At 34.5% G+C, this 18,869-nt stretch overlaps 1 protein-coding gene across 10 annotated transcripts in view; it reads right to left on the reverse strand.

Moving 5' to 3' along the window:
• Map2 (microtubule associated protein 2) overlaps window positions 1-18,869 on the reverse strand; it is a 268,232-nt gene that overhangs the window by 177,394 nt on the left and 71,969 nt on the right. For all 10 annotated transcript variants that reach the window (XM_087206187.1, XM_087206202.1, XM_087206178.1 and 7 more), the window contains one exon: window positions 16,783-16,832. The gene's annotated coding sequence lies outside the window, so the exon portion shown is untranslated. The remainder of the gene's footprint in view (window positions 1-16,782; window positions 16,833-18,869) is intronic.

Below are 18,869 nucleotides of genomic sequence, written 5' to 3' on the forward strand. Positions count from 1 at the left end.
CAAAAAACAGACTTGAAGGGAACTTTTCATTTCTGTTAACATGCTTTTCTATATACATTCATAATTAGTCAGAGCCCTTCAGTATAGAGTTTTTATAAAACTCATGCTTAAAATATAAACAACGTTGAGCATTTAACGCTGAATCTGTCTGTAGAAGACAAATCTGGAAATCTAGGGCATTTCAATCCTTGATTCAGACCACCTGGCAAGAGAAAAACAAATGCATAAAGAGCCAAAAGGAGCTGAACAGGGCTTCTGATTCTTCTTGTGCAGTGTGAAGAGTTTTCTTTTTATTTACCAGGCTCCTTAAAGGTAATAATGGAAGTTTGTTTGCTGAATGTGACAAGAGCCTTCAAGAGAGGAGAAAGAGGAGCTTCTACAGGTCAGAGGAAAAGGCAAGCAGTTGTGGCATTAATTAGGCTCAGTGTCCAGGAGGCAGAGGCCCAGAGGGATGGTTAGAAAGGTAATGATCAGGGGAGCAACAGAGAGGAGCACAGAAATCCTGGAATAATAACAACAACCAACAGCAGCGATAACAGTGACAGCATGCGATATAATGAGCACTAAAGTTATATCAGGTAGTGTGCTAGGGTCTGGAAAGACAGTAATGATAAAGCACATATGGTCTCTGCTTCCAAGACACTTAGACTCTAATAACAGTTTTTTAAAAGAGCCTGTAGGGAATGGGCATGAAGATCAGATTGGGTCATTGTGGGGGTGCAGAGTGAGGACATCTAGCCCTGTATAGCAAAGGCTTCTCTGAGTAACTGATGTCTAATCATTCATTTTCAAGAGAAAGGAAAGGGGCTTAGGAAGAAGAGATCGCAAGTGATAAGGCTAAAGAACTATTTTTTTGGTGTTAACTGATTTAAGGTGACTCCAAATGCCAGAATTTAATTTGTGTCTTACTAGGCTTTTAAGTATGAAATATGTCATATCTAGAGATCAAATTGAGGTCATCACAAACAAGAAAGAACTGTAGGTTCATTAGAACCAGGACCACACTTATTTCATCACTAATAATTGTGGGCTGCAATGAGCTGATGTCTCTTGCTTATTGGTTTGGGTTTCTCGTTGATAAGGTAGGATGTGTTTGAATGCAACACTTACTTCTCAGGGGGGGAGCTTTGACTGTTTATTTCCCTGAAAGAGGGAAAGTTAAGATATTAGTAAAGGTAAATCAGCAAAAATAAACTTCTATATTGAGTTTTTTAAAAAGCCCCTAATTAATGACTCTGCTAGTAATTTCCTGGAATGAGGTTTTAGACCATGTCCCTACTACTGCAGTGACCTCCTACACATATCAGTTTACTTCAAAATTTATTTTAATGCTGACCCTTCACTCAGTGACATCATGTTATATGGTACTGATGATATTCACAGCACTTTCAAAACCTTTAAAAGTATTTATCACAAAGCTTTCTTGAAACATCATATAAGGAGTAATATTGTCCTCAACCCGGGTCTTAGTTTATCAATCCACTTGATTTGGACTTTACTTATCCCAATCTGCAAGCTTTCTTCCAGATCACTTCTTATTTTCTTGCTTTTTGTCACTTTAATTTTCAGAATTTAAAAGGCTGTTTTCTAAATTGCCATCATTTCTCTGGCCATGTTTAAATGCTCAGCCTTGATTTGGAAGTGCAGGGCCATAATCTTCTGATCTGGGTAGCTCCCTGGTGTTTATGCTACTCTTTTCCTGCTATCTTTCATATCACGGCTGGATCTGGTCAGCGAAGGCAAGCCCCTCACTCCTAATTGGATTCAGGCGTACAGGATGCCAAAGTGAGCTGCCTGGTCCTCTGTCTGGTGCAAGGAGTAACTCAGCACAGCTTTTGATATCTCTTTAGAAGGGAATGGAAAAACTCCTTCCATTTAAATTTCATTTTGAAGACAACATTGTTTGAACCAAAACTCTAAATATATGGTCTGTCAAAAGGTTTCTGAGGATGAATTATGACTTGATATAAAGTCTTACAAAGCTCAACAGAACTACATTGTCATATATTGTCATTTATCACTTTACTGAAAGGAACGATATCATGGGGCTCTGGTACTTTACAAAAATAGTAAGAGAGTTTATCATGCAAAACTTCTTTAAAACATGCTACAGAATGGACTACATAAAGGATTTCACAATTCCCATTTCCTAATACATCAGGTGGATTACGCATGTGCTTCCAATACTGTCTTTGAAAGGCTCTGAGCATCAGCTCACAGAATTCCAACTCCACTGTTCTTCCGATGAGAAGTTAGGAAGGAGCGATAGCAGTCCTTACAATTGAAGCAGCCTCTCCCTCTTCTTCTTCCTCCCCTTCCTCCTCCTCTTCTCCTTCTTCCTCTTCTTCCTCTTCTCCTCTTCTTTCTCCTCTTTCTCTTATTCCTCCTCCTCCTTCTTTTAAGATTAAAGAGTTTATAAGAATCAAAGAGGATGTATAAAAACGATGAAGAAGAGAGAAAAATTATAATCCAACCAAATGTCCTTTATTTGTGTCATTTCCTAGAATGACAGAGGGGCAGGGAGGGCTGGACAGTTGTTACCACAAAACAACTTTCAAAAACTCCAATCGTTGCATTTTAAAGTTGTGTAAAACTGAAGACAGATTATTTAGCAAATGATACATTATATTTTGGTGTATCACACAGACATCTTGTAAAGTCCATGTACTGTTCCTTGAAGGCTGTTACTACTGAGTAAGAGTAAACAAGACTGTCCCCACTTGTGCTCCTCCAGCACACTTGGGGGTACAAGTGATGTGTGAAAAAGCATTTGTTTAATGAATAATTCATTCATTCAGTCATTTCACACAGACTGGGAACAACTTCACCTGCCCTGATAATAAAATACAGAATCTTAAGAAGCTCTAAACTTTACTTTGGAAGCATGTTGGCATAGTCATTGATTTTCAAAAGAAGAAAGAGGTCATGCATTTCCTTTAATCTCTTTGTTGTTAACTAACATGGATCCACCAAAAATGGAAATGAAAGATACTGCCACAGACCACCCCGCTCCCCCGGAATTTAGTATAGACAGGGTTTCATTCAGAAGTCATTGCATGAGAAGAAAGGGGTTAAAAATAAACCAACAAAACAAACCATACCAAACCATAGGTCCTCCACAGTATGGAGTTTAATAATGAGTAACATAAATAATATTATTAAAATATATTAGAAACATTAACATTTTAATGAGTAAATGGCTTATGAAAGGGAAAAAAATTTGACTTTCTACCACAATGACCTTCAAAAGTGATCTGAAGAATTTTCCCTTACATACATACCTTTATGAAATTTTCACTTTCATATTACTAAGACAAAACAGAAAAGAAATATGAAGTAATGTTTCTAGTGGAAAGATTGAGACCTTGTGAAATTCTTTTCTCCTTGCACACAGAACTACAACTTGTGTAGGTGAAGGCTCCTTTTCATCATTGGTGATTATTAGAATGTTTAATTTACATCCTCCATTATAATTCCAATTTTATTCACACACATATGCATTTTAAACAGTTCCTACTAAATTTTAAAGAGGAATTATAAAGACAAAGTATGGGGGAAAGAGTGCTATTATTAGAGCACATGGACTCTGGCTGTGTATACGTTGCTATATAAGACATGAATCATTGGCAGTCTTATAGGGAAGCCTGTCTTTAGCAATCTCCTGATCTATTCATCATCAGCAGATGTTCACTCTGGGTGCAACCTGAGTGATTACTCCCAGAAAGCTCATAATTGCGGTAATTAGGGTCACGTGACCTTCAGAATGTTCCTGCTTTTTTTTTTTTTTAAAGAAGGGGCAGATGGCCAACCATTAGCATTTGAATGAGAACTGGGGATCTTGGAATTGAGCATAGTTTAAAGGCACCAGAAAGCTGCCAATGTCTATTCTCCAATACATTTGAAAGAGTAATTTCACTGCTTTTTATGTTGTCCATTCTTGCTTTCCATAAGGAGGTCTGCCTTCTCTTTCAAAGCTAAAGCAGGCCAGTAACACTCCCAATAATTTACCCAACACTCAGGTAAGTGGGAAGAAGGGGTAGTGACTGTTTTACTTAAATCTTTCAATGAAAAGCCTGTTTTACCTTTCTTTTAGAATACACTGATAAAATATTCAGAGGAACAAAAACACCCTGACTACTTTTCTTAAGAAACAAGAATTTTACTCATTTTACATTGGAAGGGCAAATATTAATTAAAAAGGGACAGATTTCTTTCTTCCCAGTAAAAACAAAGGTAGAGACCTCTCTCCTCCCTTTTCTTTGAGAATTTCTCTCTGCCCTTTTCAAATGTATGTAAATCTTGGTAATGACCAAATAAGCCTCTCCTCAGTGGGACAACTCAGGAATGTTTCCCTAAGAACCTCAGATCAATCTTTTAGAAAAGCAAACATCTAGGGAGAGAGCTCCTGGGTTTCCCAGCTCCTGGGGAAGGGCAAGAGCCTAATCTTAGTTGGCTTCTTGATCCAAGTTGCTAAATTATTTCCTATCGTAAAAGTAGGAGATATTTGTTTTTCCGTAGATAAAGCCAATTACCTAACAGATGGTCACCCAATTACGAGGTGAATTTAGGATGATTCTGCAAGTCCTCTTGAGGACTAATTATTGTTACTGAATGCACACATGAATGAAATGGGTTGTATTTGTCTGAATTAAAGGGTGAGATTTCTTTTAGTCTTTACGACTTGGCAGATGCTTGTAATGTGAATCACATTCTGGTTTAATGCTTATTAAACAATACAAGTGTGTTCTCTCTCTTCTCTGCTACCTTCCTGAAGAGGAATTCTGGGTCTGGAGAGGTTTTTTTTTTTTTAAATTTCCCCCAACAATTTGTATTCCAATTAATCCATCTTTCTACACTGGAGCCCTTGTAGATATTCTGTAAAGAATTTAAATGCTAAAATTCTATATTCTCATCTGAAATTTTAATAAAGAGTTATGGTAGTTTTATTTTACTACTTCATTTCTTTTAATTTAAACAAACATGGTAATATTAATAACAAAATAAAATAAATACAGCTCTCCAAAGTGTTAGTTAGAACAATTGTTTCCCATGTATTGAGACATTGGTGGGGTTTTTTCTTTTCACAAAACCTAAGACAAAAAAGCCACTTTATTGAAGGAGGCTGTTGAAACAGAAACTCATCAGTATTTCTCTATATACTGAAATATTCTATGTGTGCAGGAAGACATGAAAAATTTTCTGAAAGGATTGACTATCTACTCACAGTTTTAGAAATTAAGTATACATAGAAGTAGTTCAGTAGGTATTTGTTAAAAGAAAAGACCAAAGATCGAAAGGGAAAAGGCAGAATGCTGGTCCAAAGTCAACCTGTCCTGCATTCTGTCTTCATGTGTGCCAACTTCCCAGTCTTCTTTTCCTTTTCTGTACCTTTACTTTATTTCTTTGTTTGTTTGGTGGGGTTTTTTTTGCGACAGGGTCTCACTATGCAGTTCAGGCTGGCCTTGAACTCACTATGTAGCCCAGGCTGGCCTTGAACTTGTGGCAATTCTGCCTCAGCCTCCCAAGTGCCAGGAATACATGCATGCGCCACCATGTCCAGTGTGTGCCTTCACTTTTAAAGACCTTTTAAAGGAACATCATTTTTTCTCAAACTCTCCCTCCCTTGCTACGTCCCTATTTAAATTCTATTCACCTTTAAGTGCAGCTGAAATTCCTTTTAATAACTGTGACCCTAATCAATCAGAGTGAATTATGTCTCCTCCTGATCTGTCAACAAAGTTATGTGTGTATTTAGTATTAATTTCCATGTATTCTTCCACTGGAGCATAAGCTACTGAAGAGCAAGGGAATCATTTGTAATATTCTTAAAGCATTCACAGACTCTACCTCTCAAATGATTCCCAATACCTGATTTATTAATAACTTCTTCTTCATCGGAAATCTAACCTTATCTAGGCTCACTTCATATTTGAAAAGATTTAACTGAAGAGTACAGACAGCTAACAATGACTTAGAAAGACTATAACTTATAAATTATCTTTCCTCAGTAAAATTGCATATTTATGAAATTGTGAGATGAAGAACACGATTTAATTTTCCAAAATCTGGACCACACAAAAATGTGTTATAACTGGGCTATTTCTTTCCTTTTAATTTTTTTGTTCGTTTGTTTAGCTATCAGTTATTCACCTTGTGGCTGGGATTTTTTATATAAACTTTTTTCTTCCTTGGACATACCTCTCCCTCCTCTCTGTTTCCTTCAACCTTATGAAACTTTGTATTTTAGATAGCTAATGACTCCTACATCCAAGTAAATGAAACTGTTTGAATACATCTAAGTGTAAAACCACTCATGGCTGTGCCAAAATGATGAATTAATAAGTGTCAAAAACCAAAACTGTGTGGGCTTTATAGGTAGATAATGAAATTATAGATATGTCTCTAAACAAACCAGGACCTGTAAGTGGAAAACATAACAGTTCAATGCAAAGAGAAACCATTTACTGGTGTTCTGCCATACATTGTGGTGTTTATTTTCTAAACACATACTTAAAACAACTTTTGCTACTAGTGCAGAGTAGTAATCAACAAGGTTTATAAAACCTGCCCAGGATGCATAAGGAAATTTATAAATTTTTACTCAGTCTCTACAAAGTAAAAGAAACACAACAGCGGTTCCAGGTGTGGTGGAAGAGGGAGGAAGATGTCTGATTGAAGACAATAAAACTGTTCAAATATTCTGGGGAATTTACATTCCTTGTACAGGTATGATCATCCACATAGTGGAAAATGTTAAGGTAACTTCAGTAATTATTAACATGGAACAGCACGGTTTTGTTTTGTTTTTCTGAGACAGGATCTCACCAAGTTTCTTAAGTGGCCCAAGCTGGGCTCAAATTTGCAGTCCTCCTGCTTTGGCTTCTCAGAATGCTGGAATTACAAGCTTGCTTCACCATGCCCAGCTAATATGTATATTTTAGGTTGTACAACACTTGTATGAAATAGAAGAAAAGGTAATTACACTCCACTGAAATGCGTGGAATAATAGCCTTGCTTGTATGTATTTGAGTCTAATTTTTCTCTGCCCATTAACTTCACTTAGCCTACCTGGCTGATCACATATGCCTGGAGCACACTATCAATACTAAAAGATTTATCCTTTAATTTCCAAATAGATAAAAAAGAATAAAAAATTGAAAAAGAAAAAAAGAATTTAAAAAGAATACTTCACTAAGTACAAAGGTCTTTTCCCTTTAATATCATAGCCAGATGGCCTAAATTAGGTCTCCGAATCACCAAGAGATACTGGAAATTCAAAATGAAATTGGAAAGGACTTCTATCTATGAAGTTCTTTAGCAGGTTAAACATTTTTCCCTCTTGGTAATTTTTTTCATATTTCAAATTTATCTAAAATTTCTAGACAATGAGAAAAATCTGAAGGAAAATAAAAATCACAACCAGAGGAGGGAATTCTTGTAATCTTATCTTCACTAATGGTCTCAGATATGAGACCCTCAGTTCCTCTATAAATACACTTTTGAAAAAACTTGTTTTCTTTATTCTCCTTTTGGGGGGTAACATTCCTTAGCTTGCTTAGGAGACCTTTAAGATATCGCCATAGATGTTTCTAAAATGTGAGCTAGCACACTTGTACCTTAGCTTTTGTACCACAGAGCTACTTCTGGCAGAACACAAATACATGGCAATAGATTTGAAGGAAAGGCTAAAAAAGGATTTCATTCTATAGTGAAACATCTTCACACAAAAGATATGAATATCCTTCTTATTTGTTATTCTCAAGATTAACATCTGTTCATTTAAGCCATCCCTCAATGATGCATACATATATATTATAAGCAAAGAGTTGCAGTTGGTTTAAAGTGGTCTTTTCAGCTATTTTTATTCCAAAAGAGCCTTTTCCATATTTTTAACTGTTTACAACTCATAGAATAATCAGTTATAAAAATTGTGTTTGGCTTCATGGTGAAATCTATCTTTGAACTACAAGCTTTATTGGAGAGACACAAGTCTTACTATAAGATAGACGAGAGGAGCACACAACTGTAACCCCAGCACTGAGGTAGGAAAATCTCTGTGAATTCCAGGCCAGCCTGGCCTACACTGTGAGTTCAAGGCCAGCCAAGGCTCAAGGCTCTTCACTCATTATATCTGAAATAGTGGAAAAGTATAAAACAATCTTCTAGTGCAACATGAACAAGACTCTGAGTGATATGGGACAAAACTCCATCTGCATTGGTTTTTATAACAAATGATTATTTTTTAACAAACATTTTTGTATTATTAAATAACCAGAAGAAATAGTTCAGAAAAGGCAGATAATTTCACACTTTGTGGAAATGATACAGAAAATATACCACAAAGCAAAGCTTTGGTATTGTTCATTGGCAAATTTACCTAAAACCAGCACACCTGTCTATCTTGCTAACTACAAATGATACACATATATTTTTATTCCTTACTTTTATACACAATCATTGATTCTCTATTCTTAGGTGGGTAACTAATAAAGCTTAACAAGTCTAATGTTGATTATAGAAGCAGAGGAACAGCAAAGCATATCTCTTTTTAATAATATAAAGTTGTTACTTTACAGTAAATGGAACATAAAAGATTTAAAAATGAATGGACTACTTCTTAGGTAAGAAGGAAGTATACTCCTTTTGTTTTAAAAATCACCCAACCTGCCTTAACAAGATATAAAGCTCAAATTTAAGTCTGAATATTCTTTAATGATATAAATGATATGCACAAAGATCAGCTGCATTATTCTTTGAAATGGCATTCTTTCAGATGATTTCAGGAAAGTAATAAAGATTAGCTGATTGGTGAATTAAATCTTCAGGACTGATTTCATAAGCATGAGGTTTGTATGAAAACAGACCCAAGGGGTTGTCTTGTAGCAATTTGATACTACAGTTAATTAAAGAAAAAGACTCAGCTAGAATATTCTTTTTGCATGGGTGACTAGATCCAATAATTATTCTTTAAATGGGGACCCAATAGTTATTCTTTAATATACTTCCAATGGGTAGTGTTTTCATATGTGTCTCTGGAATCAACAAGCTTCCTTCCTCAGTATTGTAAGATCGTCCACATAAAGGAGCAATTTCTAAAAACATATTCTTGAGGTTCTCCATTAGTCATGTGCGGAAATGAGAAGCAATGGCAAGTCTGCCTACCAGCCCCTTCATCCCCTCCTACCTGGCCCATTTCAAGACACATCATGAGGTAATTTCTTAGTTTCAAGGTTTTTTTAAAGCGGGAAAGCATCACTTTTTTACAAAGAAGAGAAAATCCTTATTTTTGATAGCTTATATTTCAGAAAGCTAAACAAGGAAAGTAAATTCTCCTAGGACTAACTAGCGTTTCCAGTTTGAAATATGATTCTAGTAACTGTATAGCTCTCCTGAAAGTGGTGAGCAAATAATTGAGTATTCTATAAATTTTTCCAGAATATCCAAGTCTTTCTGTGCCACTATGCCAATCTAGTAAATAGAATTTTGCAAATTCTACCAGAATATTATTCTATTAGGCTAAATGCAGAAATAAAGGGATATAACTCAGTGTCAGAGCGCTTCCCTAGCATGGAAGAGGCCCTGGGTTCAATCCCCAACACTGGCAGAAGAAAACAAAAACAAACACAAACACACAAAAACCCCAGGCATTAACTAAATGTAGAAATAAAATATAATAAAAAATTCACCTTTTCTTTACCCTTATTTTTCTAAAGTCCCCAAATTAAACTTAACAACAAGTGCTATTTCAAATAACTTTCAAACAATTACTATTTAAAGTCCTTTTTTTGCTCAATTTTTTTCATCACAAAAGGAGAGAATACAGTGTTTAATTATTGGTATAATATATACATATAAACACATATACATAGCTCTATACTTAGTCTACAGGTACATAATAAGCTTTTTCAGTGTTTAAGATCTCAATAATTCATCATAGACATTGTTTTTAGGGTCCTACTAGGACAGGACAAAAAGGTAGACCTCAGCTCTCCTTAATGGGCCTATCGGTGCTGCTGAGGCAGGACAGCAGACAGAAGCAATTATAATAAAGCATGAATATATGCTATAAGAGATGTGTGAAGCAATATGAAACAAATTGGAAGAGAAATACAACTTCTCCCTAAGATAGTGCTACAAGATTGACTAAGCAGCTGGTTAAAATACTGCCTTGTCTTTGGACAGCTCAAAGCACTGATGCTTACTAGGAAAACATAAAGGGTATCCTCTCTCCCCACTCCTGATTTCATTAAAGCATTGGAATTTTCTACACTTCCTTTGGTAGAAATCGGTTTATTTGAGCAATATACTACTTAGTTTGCTTTACTACAAGACTTAATATCACTCAACAGAGTATAAAGAAATTACTTTCCAATCAGTTTAATAAGCTTTCTTTTATGTATTTGGAAGTTTTTATAATAATAGTTTCAAGATCTTCCTTAACCTCACTTCTTAAGAGAAGATGTAAAATCTATGAAAATAAAAAAGTTTTTTGTTTGTTTACTTTTGGTACCGGGGATCGAACTCGGGTCCTTGTGCCACGGCAATTAGACAAGAGAAAGAAATAAAAGGAATAAAGATAGGAAATGAAGAAGTCAAATTGTCATTATTTGCAGATGACATGATACTCTATATAGAAGACCCCAAGAACTCCACCAAAAGTCTTCTAGACTTAATAACCAAATTCAGTCAAGTAGCTGGTTACAAGGTCAACATACAAAAATCAATAGCTTTCCCCTACATGAATGACAGACTCACTGAGAGAGAAATAGGGCAAATAATTCCTTTCACAATAGCATCCAAAAAACTGAAATACCTAGGAATCAACCTAACAAAAGATATCAAAGACCTCTTCTCTGAAAACTATAGCACTTTGCAAAGAAAGATTGAAGATGATATCAGAAAATGGACAGACATCCCCTGCTCCTGGGTAGGAAGGATTAATAGAGTGAAAATGGCCATACTTCCAAAACTGCTATATAGATTTAATGCAATTCCAATTGAGATCCCAGCAGCATACTTCATGGACCTTGAGAAAACAATCCAAAAATTCATTTGGAACAAGAAGAAACCCAGAATAGCAAAAGCAATTTTAGGTAACAGAGACATGGCTGGGGGTATCACAATCCCCAACTTGCAACTATACTGCAAAGCTACTGTGATAAAAACAGCATGGTACTGGCAAAGAAACAGACCTAAGGACCAGTGGAACAGATTCGAAGATGCGGAAACAACGCCAGACACACTCAGCCATCTTATCTTCGACAAAGCAGCCAAACACCCTCACTGGAGGAAAGATAGCCTCTTTAATAAATGGTCTGGGAAAATTGTGTTTCAACTTGCCAAAGATTAAAACTAGACCTATATCTCTCACCATGCACTAAACTAAAATCAAAATGGATTGAAGATCTAAATATTAAAATAGAAACTCTGAACCAGTTGGAACAGAGGTTAGGTAGAACTCTTGAAGATATTGGTGTAGGAAAAGATTTTATGAACAAAACCTCAGTTGCCCGTAAACTAGCACAAACAATCAACAAGTGGGGTCTCTTCTTATTAAAAGGCTTCTGCACAGCAAGAGAAACCACCACCAGTGTGAAGAGACAATCCACAATGTGGGAAAAAATCTTCACCTGCTCTTCCTCAGACAAAGGTCTACTATCTCAAATCTATAAAGAACTTAAAAAGATCACACCTCCCAATTTAAAGACCCAATCCAAAAATGGGCAACTGAAATGAACAGACATTTCTCAGACAAGGAAGTAGAAATAGCAAATAAATACATGAAAAAATGTTCAACATCACTGGTCATTTGAGAGATGCTAATGAAAACAATACTGAGATTCCACCTCACTCCAGAAAAAATGGCTGCTATCATGAAATCAACCAATAACAAATGTTGGCAGGGCTGTGGGGAAAGAGGAACCCTTCTCCACTACTGGTGGGAGTGTAGACTGGTGCAACCACTGTGGAAATTAGTATGGAGATACCTCAAAGAACTAGGACTGGAAGTCTCATTTGACCCCACTATTCCACTGCTGGGGATCTTCCCCAAAGAATTAAAAGAATCATATCACAGTGATATATGTGCACCCATGTTCATAGCAGCACAGTTTGTAATAGCTAAAACTTGGGAACAGCCCAAATGCCCATCAACTGGAGACTGGATAAAGAAAATGTGGTTTTTTTTATAAAATGGAGTACTACTCAGCCATAAAAAATGAGAAATTAGAGACATTTATAGCTAAGTGGATGCACATCAAGGAGATACTCTTAAGTGAAATAAATAGGACACACATGTATAAATACTGAATAGTTTCTCTGGTGTGAGAAACTGAAAGTGTAAATAAGGACTAAAATGTATAATAGGTAATGTGAAATAGGAAGAAAAGGGGCAAAGGGGAAGGAAGTGGGAGGGCTAGGGGAAAGGATAGAAGGGAATGGGATTAATATGAGAAAATGGAAAAACAGGAACAAAGTCTTTGTAAATAGGGAGGAATGGAGGGGTTGAAGGGAGGGCTCGGCAAGGGTGAAAAATAAGAACCAAGAGAGAATATGTAAAGGTGGAAATTTCCAATGATGAATGTCATTATATTGTATACCTAAAATGTACCAATGACTAGAATGAATAATCGATGATGCAAAAATAGGAAGAAAAGGTCCAAAGGGGTAGGGGTCGTGGCGGCGGTGCGGGGGTGGGGGGAGGAAAGAAGGGAAAGGAAAAATGATGAGAAATGGAAAAAATGGAAATAAAGTCTTTGTAAATAGGGAAGGGTGGAGGGGATGAAGGGAGGGCTAGGAATGGGGAAAAAATAAGAACCAAGATGCATTATGTAAAGGTACAATTCCCAATGAGAAATGTAATTGTGTTGTATACCTAAAATGTACCAATAAAAGAATTTAACAACAACAACAAAAAATTTTAAACATATATGCTTCAATCAATATCACCAGCAGAGCTGGGGAAGTAGCTCAGTGGCTCCATGCCTGCCTGGAAAGCCCAAGGTCCTAGTTTCGATTCCTGGTACCAAAACAAAACAGCAATATCACCAGAAACACTTTAGTACAGTCAAAAGCAATTGCAAAGGCAGAAGAAATCTTATAGTGTTAAATACCTAATGAGAAGCAACATAATCTTTAGCATGAAGGGTCAGTCCCAAACACAGAACCAGTCTTTTGTATTGGGGTGGAGGTTGGGTCTTAATGGAATATGCATGCTATGTACTGATTGTATCATGGAAAGGATAAAGGAAAACGTTCATTTATGACATGAAGAAGAAACATTGATAAAATAACAACCAGGGATATACAGTAATATTTTTCTTTTAACTTTTCATTTGCAAAACTATACTAAAGGTAGTAGTCATCAATTTAGGATAATGCTGTAAATATTTTTAAAACATTCAGGACAAAATTCACAAAACCTAAGCATTAGCTAACAAACATTTTAACTTTTTGCTTCTATCAGATTTGTAGAACAATCTTAAATCTTTTTATAGGATTTCACACACTTCCAGAAAAACAATTGTGGCTTGTATCACTTGTTAAGCAACATTTCAATACAAGTTAACTTGAAAACTCTGTTAAAACTGTTATACTTGCTCCATTCCTCAGGGTTTACAATCTCTTTTTTTAAAAAAACTGTGATTAATAGAAATAAAACTCTCATCTGTTTTTATAACAGTGAAAAAATTCAATTTTGTTGCTTCAACAGCACAAGACTGAATAGCCTCCCCGAGATGACTTGGACAGAGCCAGTTAAAGTAACATTAACAGGTAATTCTATCTAAAAAGGAATTATGCTATTTACATTGATTTTTAATGATCTGTGATTATTTCTTTATAAGACTTCTTTCTTATTCTATATTAGATTTTTTAAAATTCAGAAACCATTATTTATTTATCAAATAGAAAGATAATTTAAATTCCTAATTCTAACATTGACACTGGAATAGTACAACTCAGACTGCATATGATACCACAGAGTGTGCATTGGCACAATAATTCTGGGGAATGCTCACAATATGTCACTTCAAATATATTAATTTTCTTAAACTATGTAAATCTATTTCTACAAATTCACACTAAGTATAATGTTAGCAGCGAACATAAACATTTTAGTAGAAGATTATTCATAGCAATGCTGTCCCTAATAGTAAGATACTAGAAACAGTCATTGTCCAATAGTGGGTAAATTGTGAAGCATATTATATAATATCCACAGGTTAAAATATTGCAACCACTTAAAAGTCACATTTTCAACTAACTGAAAGTTAAAGGATGTAAACTTTAATTTTAATTTTATAAAAACAAAGCTTTACAAAAACTTGAAAGTAGCATACCAAAAAAATCAGTAGCAGTTTAATGATAAAGAAAAATAAATAACTCTGAAAAATTAATGCTTATTTTCAAAAAACAAAAAGTGTGGTCTAAAATGTTAAAAATCAATCTTAAATTTACTTCCTAGTTTCTGCATGCCCTCTGACTCCTTTTTGTATTAACTTTGGAGGATTTAATTTTTTTCCCTTGTAGATTCACTAATATTATGTTTCACAGAATCTGAGGTGCAATCCACTATAATACACACATCATTTACCATAAATGCTACACATTTAACTATAAAATCACCTAATTCCATGTAGTATAATGTTAAAAATGTATATTTTAGAATTAATGAAGTATTGCACTGTCATTCCTGGTATCCTATTTCATTTATCTCTACTTACAGCTTGCTTGTATCTAGCAACCACTGTCGCTTTTCTCAGGTAATATTATTATAGAAAAACAAGATTTTTAGGAGAGGGAAACTTTCTTTTTCCTAAACCAAAAAAACAGCTCTGGTTGAGAAAATAATGGTAATTTTCAATATATTTTATGTGGAAAACCTGGCTGTTCCTCATGAGTTAACACATTTTTAAAAGCTTTGCTATATCTAGCTACTTTTATAAAATGTGATTTAAATAATCATCCAATTTTTTTAAACAATCTTTTCATTCTCAATTGAGAAGACCTGATAATAGAGGAAAACATGTTTCCATTTATTTGTATGTTTTATATATTTGAATTTGTTTACTTATTTAAAAATACAAAGTCATTCTGACCTTTCACATTTTCGCCAAATACACTCAATATTCTTATTCCCACCAATGAAATTCTGCATGGAAAATGGGTAGGGGATCAGATTAAGACAAAATTTAGTGTATTAATCTTATTAATTTTTCTAACAAAATCTTATTTTAATTTTAGTTTTTTAAATTGGCCAGATCAAGGTGTGATTTCAAGATGCTATATTCACCATATTAACCAAAAAATAAAAATCAGGGAAGGAAGAATTTACTTATTATTAAAATAAAAAGAAAAATTCAGGCTTAATTCTGTGCATTGAAAATACTTCTAATTTAAATACTTTGCAAATGTCTTATTTTATTTGTAATTTCTCTTTGGCAGGTAAATGAGACGGAGGTTGGTCAGGAAAAAAGGGAGTAGAAAAAGTTTAAATGATTTTAAAAGAAATTGAATGTTTAAATGCATATGAGTGTACACAGAATATACCAAATAATAAGAAAAAGAAGCCAGGCTAAGCATTTTCAATAAATCCAAGTTACAATTATACCAACACATAAAAATAATACAGTTTAAAAAATTGTTTTAAATCATCCTTTGTACACATTCCACTTTTTTTCTTTATTAAGTTTTCAATCATCTTTAAGCATGATTCCAACATATTCTACTTGTTTAGTTCAATGCAGATTCAAAGATAGGAAAGCATAGTTTGTACTTGAAAAAAAAATGGTAGTCCTTTGTGTGTGTGCGTGTGTGTGTGTGTGTGTGTGTGTGCGAGAGAGAGAGAGAGAGAGAGAGAGAGGTGGTGGCAGTTGGAGAGGCAGATAAAAATTGTGACTGAAAAAAGTACATATTTACTATGTGCCTGCTATATGACACATACAGCAGTTTGAAGAATTAAACATAGACTTCATAGAAAATATTCTTGATTAGTGGAAACATAAATTAAAACCCAATGTTTTCCTTTATGTTAATCATTAACAAAAAGCCCATATAAAAGTTTAGCAACACCTGGCATTTTGGTCTTTTATGAGCAACAAAAATTCTCATTTCCTTCAAGGTTTAATTTTTAATTTAATTTTTAAATGTGAATAGATGTTCTAGAGAAGAAAATAGAAAATGATATTCCAAGCGTCTTGATGTAAGAGTTTTCCATGTCTTTGTTTTTACTCTACACTCAATTAAGCTGCTTTGCAGACTCCTATAAAAGCCAGTTAACGAGAAAAACAGAACAAAAAAATTACATCAACAATCTGCTAATTAATTCAAATTTTTGATTCAGAAATATATTTTCAAATCTATTCTCCTTAGGATCTGAATTCTCTGTGGGTATCAAAATATGTAATCAGAAGAGTATGCCTGCAAATTCAGGAAGCAGACCATTCTTTAAAATGTTATTCAGCTTTTCAAAGAAGCCACTCTTTTAATATTCCTGTTAATAAAATGCATTAATTAAAACTGATCTTTTTATTTGATCAAAACCCAACCTTTAAAGTGACAGGAGTCCAACATTCATTAACTAAAGAAATTATAACGACTATGAAAAGAAACATGCTCAAGAAACCATGTTTGTTAGTGAGCCAAGTCTTAAATATAATGAATTTCCATTTAATTTCAGTTTTTTACTTACTTTGCAAGACTATTCTGACCTAGCAATCTAAAGCCCAGGATGTCTTTATCCTATTTCAGTTTATTCATGATCAATATAAATACAGCACTGACCTTAATTTCAGCCAGCAGTCACAAGATACGTTGGATCAGATCAATAAAATCTGAAAGAAAAAGAGAAAAACACTCAGTAAAGCAGTTACTAAGGAAGAAGGTAAAATCAAGAGACGTTACAAGACTATCCCTCAAGCTATAAAAGGTATCAGCTGAAACATCCATTTATAATGCTCAGGGATTATATAGAAGTAATACTCTAAACTTCAAATTATTTTCTAGATTTTAAAAAAAGAGTAATTTTTATTTTCAGAAGTTTCCACCTGTTTAAAAAGTTCTCATGCTTATATTCTAAAACACCCCAACCAAAAGGAATTTTTAACATGTCCTATTCCTAATGTGCTATTTCTCTTGAAAGATTTTTAATTAAACAATAAAATGTATGTAGCTGAATCTTGCCATAGACTGAATGTTTGTGTACCACTCATTCATATGTTAAATCCTAATTCTCAATGGGACTAATGTGATGACATTGAAGGTAGGACCTTGGGAGATGACGGGTGCCCTTATAAGGAGAAAGCCAGAAATATAAAACTTGAGATCAGTGCCCTTATCAAAGACAAAAACAAAAAGTTTTTTTATACCTCTCCTGACATGTAAAGCCACAAAACAAACAACAAACAAAACACACACACACAGACAGCTATTAGCTAACACTGAATTGTTTACCTTGAATTTCTCAGTCTCCTGAACTGTGCAGAATAAATTTCTGTTATTTATAAGGCACCCTGTCTATGATATACTTGTTATAATGACCTCTACAGACTAAGACAGAACTTTAATCTGATCTCATACCCACACAGAGACTGTTGTTTTTGTAGTCCAGGATCATCAATCAGTCCAAAGGTAGCAAAGGTCAAAGAAGACAGTTCCTTTGCAACTCATCAGTCTTCCCATTGATCTCTTACACCAAACCTTGCCATTAAGATAAGCCAAGAAGTACGTGTGTGGAAAAGTGCATTGTCAAAGGGAAATCACCAAGGAAGTAAATTAAGGACAAAAGCAAACCAAAACATCTGTGTTTGAAGTCAGCCTGTCTCTTGGACAGACAGCAAAGAGAATAGTTTCAAAATGGCAAGAGTGAGATTCTTGACTTGCTTCAAGGAATATTTATAGCAAAATCTCCAGTTAAAAGACAAGCCAAGGGGCTGGGGATTTAGCTCAGTGGTTCTGGTGCCTGCCTCACAAGAGCAAGGTCCCAGGTTCGATCCCTGGTACCAAAAAAAACCCCACAAGAAGCCAGGTCTTTAATTAGTTGGAAGTTAGCATATGTTCTATACGTCAGAAATGTTTCATTATTAGACACTTAGGCTAAGTTCAAAAGCTAAACTAGCCTAAAACAGAAATTATTCAATGAAAAGAATAGTATAAAATAATAAAAAAACACTAGTGAATAACAACAATAATAGTAAAAATAATTGCGTGTGAAATAGTTGATTTTTAAACCTAAGGGCTTAAGAAGAGTAAGCTTTTTCATTATAAGAATGAAATGATACTTTGATACCTACAGAGCACGTTAAAAAAGAGGATCTAGAGGCATTACAGAGGACTTTGAAGATTAATATCTTTTGTATGTCTATCTCCACCTTCTGCACACTATGTATTATTTTCTTTCATATAATTATCATTATTCGGCTCTAAAACTAATAACTCCCTAACTGTGCCACAGTGTCCCAGATTACTACAGTAAACTCACAGGGAATGGTAAACTGTGTTCAAGATATGCAAACAAACAATAATCACCACAACAGCATCCATTGAGACTATACAAATTACTAGAAGTAAGAACAGTAATTTAGAGTTTTAATATTAGAACATACTCTATGTCTTTCAATTCCTTTTAACCTCATTGACTACCTGTCGTCATTCTCTAAGAAAAAGAAGGTTCTGGAAATGAAATTTTGGTTCAAATCCGAATATTTCCTAGCAAGAAAGTGATGCCTTCACATCAATATGGAATGCATTTAATGGCACTAAACTATACATATAAAAATTGTTAAAATAACAAAGTTTATGTTATATATATTTTACCAAAATTTTTTAAAAAAAGAAATCCTGTTACCCTAGGATCAAGCTTGGTATCCTGC

The sequence above is a fragment of the Heterocephalus glaber genome, unplaced genomic scaffold, assembly GCF_053883595.1.
Source record: "Heterocephalus glaber isolate CG9 unplaced genomic scaffold, H.glaber_assembly_v1.0 deba00000621, whole genome shotgun sequence".
Taxonomy (NCBI): Eukaryota; Metazoa; Chordata; class Mammalia; order Rodentia; family Bathyergidae; genus Heterocephalus; species Heterocephalus glaber.